Source organism: Pyxicephalus adspersus, chromosome 3 (genome assembly GCF_032062135.1).
Source record: "Pyxicephalus adspersus chromosome 3, UCB_Pads_2.0, whole genome shotgun sequence".
Lineage (NCBI taxonomy): Eukaryota > Metazoa > Chordata > Amphibia > Anura > Pyxicephalidae > Pyxicephalus > Pyxicephalus adspersus.
The window spans coordinates 50,583,305-50,593,077 of record NC_092860.1 but is presented as its reverse complement, the minus strand read 5'-3'; positions in this window follow the sequence as shown (position 1 = coordinate 50,593,077).

Here is a 9,773-nt window from a genome sequence, read left to right as displayed (position 1 = left end):
ATCTGGGAGTCTCCTTATTAAAGGGGGCTTCCAGATTCCAAAGTCCTGCTAAAAATGTTTATAAAAACCCCCATTGTTTTCAATGGAAGCTTTCATAAAAGCTTAAAAACGCTTGAAAAGCCTCCATTGAGTTCATTGGAAGCGTTTTCCTGTGTTTATCCTGCGTTTTAATTTTTTAAGTTAAATTACACAAACACACACATTAATAAAATAATTTTAAATTAAAGCCTTGTCCTATTTTTTTACTTATAGTCACAACAACGTTTTAAGCTGTAGGAGCCAGCAAGAATGGGAGAGTTATTGCTAGAGGGGTAGAACTTACAGATTGCAGACCCTGCACAGCAGAAATCACTTCCAGCTCCCTGCAGTGTCCATCCACACTACTTCCCTGCACAGTGAACTGTAATACCGAATGCTAGAGGCTATGGCTGACTTATCCCCCTACTAGTCTACTGTTCTAGGTAGAGTTGGGATTTAGGAATTTGGGGCGGGTGGTCAGAAGAGGTGAGTGGACACAATAGGTAGTGGCCTGTGCAGGAAATTTGACTGTTGGCAGTTGTTGGGATTGTCTGAAAAACCTTAGCAAGTCTACTGGAGCAGAAGGCTTGGGCAATGTAAGGAAAGAAGGAACAAAGCTCATACATGTTGGGCTCTAAATTGTGCAATCCTGCATTCACACATTTGACAGCTGGTGGCAGTGAGTGGTACTAGAACCCCTATAGTGCTGCTGCAGGGAAATGTTGCAAGTAGCATCTCTTTAAGAAGCAGCGTTTTCTGGTGTGAGGAAGCTGTAAATGCATGTGAACACAAGGACTGGAAATAGTTAGCCAGTTCAGATTGCAGAGTTTTGTGTTGTCAATCCACGTGTAGTTTTCACTAGGCTGTTAGCTTGACAATCATAAACAATTTGCATAAGTGTACATAAAATATTTGGTAGGGTGTTTGGTAATGATTGGGCTAAAAAGCAGACTTAACGCTTTGTTTTTTTTTTCATCCACAGTTACCTTGTTTATAACGCCCTTGGTTATAAATTATTATTATTACACAGTATTTTTTATAGCACCATCCTAATATGCAGCGCTGTACAAAGTCCATAGTCATGACACTAACTGTCCCTCAAAGAGGCTCACAATCTAACAAACGTCAATATTGTAGTCTAAGGTCAATTTTTGGGGGGAAGCCAATTAACTTAACTGCATGTTTTTGGTATGTGGGAGGAAACTAAAGTACCCGGAGGAAACCCACGCACGCACAGGAAGAACCTGCAAACTCCATGCAGAGAGTGGCCTGGCTGGGATTCAAACCTGGGACCTAGCGCTGCAAAGGTAAGAGTGCAACCTCTGAGCCACCGTGCTGCCGAAACAATAAAATCCACCTGTCTAATATTGTGTAGGGTCCCCTTGTACTACCAGAAGTGCTCTGTCCTGCCATGGAAAAGAATCAACAACCTCTAAGGGTGTCCTGGCACCAAGACGTTGGCAGCATAAACTGAGTTACTGCCGCTGCCAACCTGTCTTCTTCCCATAGTGCATCATTCTGCTATATCTGATGTGGGAGAGTAGACTGGTATGAAGTAGAAGGCAGCAAGCTCACAAAAGTATAAGAAGATAGTTCAAGGTTTTAGAATAGTTTTGAAAAAACGTTGTAATAAAACAGAAAAGTATAACTTACCCTATTTCACACTGCTTGCAAATCTTTTCATCCTGATTTTTTCTTTAAATCTAATGCATCAAAACTGGTGATTAGATGCAACTGCAGCAAAACATAAAAGCAATTCATACATAGCTTCATAGTGTTTTACAGCTCTACGATCTAGCTTTGTGTGAAAAAAAATGCTGCAAACGCATGATAATGAAACATGATAAAGTCATTTCTCATCTTCCTTTTTGATGTACTTTATATCTTAATTTAATGTAAAAATAAAGCTAAACAAAGCAATATTTTAGGAGATGAAAAACTTTAAAATTACAGCTGGAACCCAACAAGATATAAAAAGCCAACATGAAACATTGTGTTCATAAAAGGAATTAAATGCATTTTAGGTACTGGTAGCATAAATACCAATATCTGTCATTATATTAACTTAGTATTTCACAGTGCTGTCAGCTGAACTCCACGAGATTGTTTGCCGGAGGGGACAGCCTTTGGAGTGAAATGACAAGTCATTCTAGGACAATGTGTACCATGGCACTCTCACTGCTGTATAGGGGCATTTTAGAGCAGAGACATGAGTGTACCGCAGCACCAAACATGAAAAGATCCATCCTGAACATGAATTAAAAAATTTCTATGTACTTTCCTGTGCAGAAAATCATATGAATGATGCCTTTTTCACCCAACCATTGAGTTCAGGCTAGATGGCAATCAAAGAATTTGAACACCAGCAAACCAATTTTCGTAGCCCCGGGTTTGGGGACCAATGCTTTGTACTATACAGTGTCCCATCCAGGGTTCCTGAAACAATGAGGAATTTGTGACTCCCAAGTCAATTGCCAATAACACCAATGATCTTTTTAGCTATGTGACAATCTAGCAGCCAGCAATGTAAGAAGCATTCTTCCCATTGATCACAACACCAATTGATATTGTGGATAGGGGGTGGCCAAGAAACCTGAAAGTTATTTAAAAGGTTCCTCCATGTTAAAAAGGTCAGGGAACACAGCTCTAATAAGTGTACAAAATTTTCTAAGGCACAGTTTGGCATTATTTTGTGAGTAAAATGTGATTAGACAAGAGGGGTGAATTAATAAAATGATCAAAAAAGAGAAAATGTGCATGAACTGCAGCTTTTTTTTTTTTTTTTAATTCTGTACCCATTTACAAAGTTACAAAGCTGATGTATGACAAACACCATTTAAGGTCTTTTTAAAATGAGATATAGTATATAATACAGTGTGATTTTTTTTTAAATGTTCGTAGCATGTTCAGAAAAGGCATATTTAATCACTTCGTTTACCGTCCCCTGACACCTACTGTCAAACACTAAATCCCTTGGAGCAGTAACGGGCTGTCAATGCTGCCACCTCCTCCTGCCTGTCAAATAAAGGATAATAAATGGACCCACTTAGTCCAAAGTTAACTATTTTTTGCAAGCAACCACTTACAAAGCCCGCTAGCATAAAAATGGCCAAAAACTATTTTTCTTTAAATGCACCATGGTCACAAAAAATTAACTGTTAGGGAAATACTAATGGCTGCACAACTGCTGGAAAAAGATTCCAATTTTTTTTTTAATGTTCAAAATTTGCAGGTCCCCTGCATTGTATACATGTGCATATACACAAATGGGTAATAAATCAATATAATACAAGTGTAAAGTTAAAAAGGAGCAATCAAAAGAGCTACTGATGCCATGGCATGCTTCCCTTGGATACTTTGGATATTTATTATGTAATAATAAACTATTTGTTTATATGAAGTCACATTTGAGGACAATACCACAGCCTAACGTTAAGTACATACCTGCAATTTTCATTGGAAAGGATATTTCACGCTCTCTCCTTCACTTTCATTATGATCGTTTGTCCTCCATCATCCGTGGATTCGCCAGGAAGGTCATGCAGAGGATGGACGAGCACTGTACACATGCAACATTTTCATCTGATATCAGCCCTGAGCCAATATATTTTTTGTATTTTAATTTGCACACGATATCCAATTGTGATATTTATCTAGCAGAAAACTTTTTTTTTTTGTAATGTACCCCATTGTAGAATAGTAGTGCTAATTTCATTACAGTTTGTGACCAAAATATCCTATACTTGTTTAAACTTTAACACACTTATCTGACCTTGGATACCCAATCAAATGTTCTTGTTGAACATACCTGTAGCTATTGCTTATAAGGCCATGAAGTCCTGGTGATTTATAACTTTATCCTTGTATTACATTTATTTACCTTCCCCTTCACATGCATCATTTAGGGGACCCCTTCAGATTGTTTTACCAGTCTCAGTTGTATTTTCATTCTGCATTATAAATAAAATGTAAATATTTAGTTTTAAATATTTATATAGTTTTAATTTATTTAGTTTAAAACGTAAAATGTTTAGTTTTAGTAGAGTTGTGCATTTGTTTTTTCAACCTTTAGCACTAGGTGGTGAGGTTAAATCAAATATCCTTCTGAGTAAAAGGTAAATCTACTGCACTGCCTTTAACAGGTCAGCCCAACTAAATACTAAATATATATTCTAAAGATCTTAATGACGTTTACTGCCGAGTTTGTTGGAAATGGGTTCTCATTGCCATGCAGAACTTTAAATCTAACATTTTGTCTGGTATGCTGAACTACCGGTATCTATTAATATTCTGCATTTTTATTGATACGTCAACATATAAAATAACCTCAAGAAGCACTGACATTACATGATTACAATATTGACCCCTCCAAAAAAAGTGCTTTATTATATGGTATTCATCATAAACTAGAAACAAATTATTTTAGGCACATACCTGCAACTATCTCTGCAAATCAAGGAAAGCTTAAAAGTATAAAAATATATAAAGCATTCCAATCCATTTAATTATGAATCATTTTTTCTTTTATAAATGCAAGAGTGAATACTGCTGACTTTACTTGCACTATCATACATAAGCCAGCCAGGCAATGGGTGTTTTCAGTGGGAAAGCAGAAGCCCTTCTATACCATCATGACCGGTTTCAGGTGAATTATCTCTTGTAATTCTTTCCACACATTGTGCATTATGGTGTGAGGGTACCTAGACATAAAGATGATTTGACTTTAATACAAAAGGTATTCTGGCTAGCTACAATGTATTCTGCATACTGTTTAATTCAATCGGCATGAGTGTCAGAAGTATCCCTCGGAGGGAAGAGAAAGCCAGCACAAACAAGATGAAAGCCTCTAGATGTACAACCCTTAAGTGGTTTTTGCAGTGATCTCAGCAGTCTCCTTAAGAGACCTCCTGTGGGGTAACAAAGAAGGATTGTCTCTCATCTTTTAAAAAAGGTCACCCCAGCCTGCATAAAAATCTAGTTTAGAAACCAGCAGAGCCCACCTATCCTTTTGTAAGAAAGGTTCGGCAGCTGAAGAAAGGGACAGGTAATGCAAACTGTAATATCTTGTTTTTTAATTATATATTTTAAATGTATTTATATTTAATTATTTATGCAGCCATCTTTCTTAAATTGAAAAGCATGCTTATACAAATGTTTAGCAGGAATAACATTTTAGTAGACACCCTGCTACAGGTGTTCATATGGTCCATACTTGGAGGTGCCATCTGACAGCAGCTTTGGCAAGGCCCAACTCAACAGGAACCCTTCCCTGTTCAGGCTGTCAAACACCACACCACCTCTTTTTAGAGGAATCACAGTTGGTTCCTGCAACCCCTCCCCATGTGAGCCATCACCTTCATGTATTTATTCATTCTAATGTCTATATGCTGCCTAATCTTTATTCTTCTTACTTTTCTAGTTTTCACATCAGCAGTTCTCAGACTGTAGGAAATTCAAACATTTAACATTACATAAATACATTACATTGACAAATAAAGATAAATCTGTAATGTATCAAATTATATACTGGTGATGGAAGAAGAAATGTACAGCAGCACCTCCTGCTACCTAGTCAGATCTAGAGTGTGCCTGGAAAATCAAAAAAATTTATGAGTGAAAGTAAAGATTATCTGCAGTCTTAAAAAAAGTACAGCCTGCAGACAGTCAGGACAAAAAGAGTAGACCAGTTTTTAATGCTAAGGTTTTGTGTTTAATCAGTGTTATTTAACAAAGAATGCAGTGTAAAAAATACCATTTACATAGGATTTAGGAGGGCAAGTAGCAGGGAGGTGCTGCTAATCAAATACACTTGATAAATTGATCAATGGTGGAGGAGGCAGACGATCTGGACTTGTTTTGCAGCCACAGGACCTGGGAACCTTGCAGTCTTTGAGTTGAAATTGAACTCCTTTGCATACCAAAAGCATTCCAGTGTTCTTCCCAGCCCCTTTAAGCCGGGCACACCACCCGCCGCTTTTCAGTAACCACCTGGCTATTTTTGTGTAGTTGCTATTGAGTTGGGTCATCATACAGGGGCTGCCACCCACCTACATTTTCTTCCCACCCAGCTTAAAAAAATTCTGGGTTGAGCACTGTATTTTAAGTCAAATGTGAGGTTTTAAGAGAACTGTGTTTTATGATAGGAATACATGCCAACCTCAATGAACTGAAGCAATGTTGTAAAGAAGTGTGGGTCAAAATTTTTCCACATTGTGAGAAACTGGTTGCCAGGATACCCCGCAATCCCGGATTTGGGGAGGATACTATCTGCATGGAGCTCGCAGGTTTTCCCCGTATCTGCGTGGGTTTCCACCCACGTCCCAAAAACATGCAGTAATGGTAATTGGTTTTCCCTCAGAATTGACCTTAGACTACAATAATGACATAACTATGGTAGGGACATTAGATTGTGAGCTTTTTTGAGGGACAGTTAGTGGCACGACTATCAACTTTGTACAGCGCTGCATAATATGATGGCGCTAGATAAATACTGTGTAATAATAATACCGGGAATGAAGGCGTGCAGGAGTTTCATCATCCCAACCTGGCCAATCAAAATGGCCAGATTGTCTCCAGGAAGAGAAGACAAAAACAGCACCCTGCGATGAAACGGGGACAGGCAAATCTAACGGAATCAGTTCCTCTTGTATACCAAAAAAATAAAAAAAAATTCACTATACTTGGATCATCATTCTGTAAATAGGGATGTTTCTTTTTGTTATACCACCATTATTCTTTAACACACACATTGATATATTGAAAATGGTTCATCATTTCTGAAGGCAGAGTTTAAATTTCAGAAATCAGAGCATGTGACTTTACTTGATATGCCAGATATTTTCCAGATATGCCAGATATAAGTAAATCTGATAATCACAATAATAATCGTTTCCCTGCTTTACGTCTTAAAAAATTGTTACCTGGCATAAAGCTAAACACCGAAGGGTCACTAGCAGTTTTCTCCTCAGAAATTTTTTCAGCCGGGTGTGGGGGGGGGGGGGAGTTGTAGCTGAGTTGTAACAAATTGGGCGGGGCAAAACACTGCAAATTTAGTGCTCCTAGTTTATGCCATAGGTATGCAGTAACCCCTATTGTGTCAGTGTTCTACCTTTTCCCCTTTACTTTGTTTCAGCTTTCTAATGCCTGGCTTGTTAGAATGTACAATTTTTCCATTTTCTTGTATTATGTCCAAACTGTTCAGTGCTGTGTATTTTCATCCAACTTCCTAGTGTTCCATGTTTTAATAGTGTAATCCCTTGTAGTAGTGCAATAGTGTAATGTGGTTTTAGATCACTTTACTAGTAAAAAAAAAACTGCAATTTAACACACACGTGTGAGATGTCGGGCAGGAGCAGCTCACTGCCACCTGGGATGTGTGACGCAAATACCCCAGGAGGCTGCGGATTTAGCCTGCAGTCTTTACCACCACCACCACCACCACCACAGTAATGATGGAAAGGGAAGGGTTCTCCCCAAAAAATGAAAACAAAACACACTATTATATAAAAAGAAAATCGAGCTTTGTATAATGTTAAAATGTGGTGATTCTTCAGATCTCCTAAACTGTTTAACAACTTGAAATTTTCTGGGTACATAGGGGACCCTCATGGCTACTAGTAACCAAAATTTCTTTAAAGAGGTATAAGATATGCGAGTCACGAGTTTAAAAACTTATGAATATTGAACAATTGAGGTTGCGAGTTTCAAAAGGCAAATGCATCTAGAAGCCCAAAATTGAAAATACAAATTTAGGGACCCCCTGCGACCACTTAGCAAGCAGCATTGGGTTGGGGCACCCAAATTTATACCTACCTTTTTACAAATCTATATTTGTGATACTATGCTACGCTTTCTGCTTCTGTTCCTTGGAATGGGTAGGTGGAGGAACCTGAAAATGAAGTGCAAGTGGGGGACACGTGTACAACCTTCCGGCCCTAACATTTCATTAGCATGAGATCATTAGAACATAAAAAAAAACTCTGCCCATCAAAACACACTGCCCTGTTATATATTACATAGTTAGAAAGGGGGGGGAAGACACCCATCAAGTTCAACCTCTAGGGAAATAAACATATCCCAGATATAAAACCTTGTGGACATAGCTGGGGGGGGGGGGGGTTTAGCCTACATTTTCTGTTTTGTACACCCCACCATTCTAGGGTAATTGGGGTTCAAAGAAGAGAAGCAGACAGGGCAACATAGTATGACAGTTATAGATTTGTGACAGGTAGGTATCAATTTAGGGGCCCCACCAAAGCTCCATGCCATGTAAGTAGCCCCAATTTGCATTTCTTTTGAAACAGCACTTCCAATGTTGTAGTTTAACAAGTTTTTAAAATTGTGATCCCCATATCTTTAAATTCCTAAAATACAGGAATTAAACTGTGGTTATTATTATCTATGGGGGTCCTCTGTACACCCTGAAAATTTCAAGTCATTACAACATATGGTTTAGAAGATATGAAGGTTTGTACACAGTGAGATGTAATGCTGCATGTCATTTTGCAGCCTTTCACACACAGCCATCACACTGCTCCTGGTGACATCATTACACACACCTACTTGGGCAGATACATTTACAGGGGGAAGAAACTTCCCCCACAGTGACATGATGATGCCAGAAGCCACCCACTCTCCCATCGCAGGTCTGCACCGGTGCACCAGCCAGAGCCACGGACCACTGCAATGGAAGACAGCACAAGCTATAGAATACGGGAGGGACAGCCTGTGTCCTGATCCCATTCTAGCTGTGCTGTTCTCTCTCTCATTCAGCCAGGCTCCACTGTAGATCAGGTCATTTATCACAGCCTGGTAGAGTGCTTGGTATGGAATTCACAATACATACTAGCACTATAGAAGCTTTAAAGCGGTCCAAAACACTTCTACTACAGACCATAAAGCCTGCATTACAACGTTAGGGCAGCAAATTCATTTGAATGGGCTGCCTAATGATCCACAACAGATAAAATTATTAATGCAGATTTTTTTTTCAAGTAGTGCAATGTACAACTGAGGTGCATTGGGGTTTTATTAAAATGTATAATACCAAACCAACATAAATGTTTACTGTAGCAGAATGTTGTAAATGGTTCTAAAGGCGATGTACTACTGAGTTACTAAACCAGAAAGTAAGAAGGTGAATTCAGAATCCCTACTCTATACACATCCTTTAATCATCAAAACGCAACTGTAGGTGGAATCTGTATAGAATATGACCGAGGAAGGTAATAACACACTTTTTGCACTCAATGAGTACATTTAGAACCTCTATACACTGCAAGCAGATTTCAGGGCTTTTTGTGAGCATTTGCTGAGGTTAAGTTATTTCTAGAAAGGTTCACTGCTAATTCACATGTAGAGAATATGGCTTTTTCCGATGTTTCAAGAACTCCCTGTTCAAGTTTTCCAGTTCTAGACAGTATATATGACTACTACTGCAATCCTAGAGAAGGTGGCAGCAAACCACAATCATTGTGAAATACAGGTAAATTTAAAATAGGTACCGTGTTTCCCCGATGATAAGGCAGGGCCATCAAATAAGACAGCCCCCCCTTTTTAAGGAAAAATGAAAAAAAAGCCCCCCCCCCGCAAATAAGCCACCCACCGATTACTTACCAGAATCGGGTGGTACGGTGGGTGACTCCGTGTGTGCCGCGCCTCTTCATGTAGAGGAAGTGACAGGACTGCAGTGCGCGCACGTGACTCCGCCCAAGCAAACACAGGCAGCTTCCCTCATCCCTCCCTAACGGAGACTG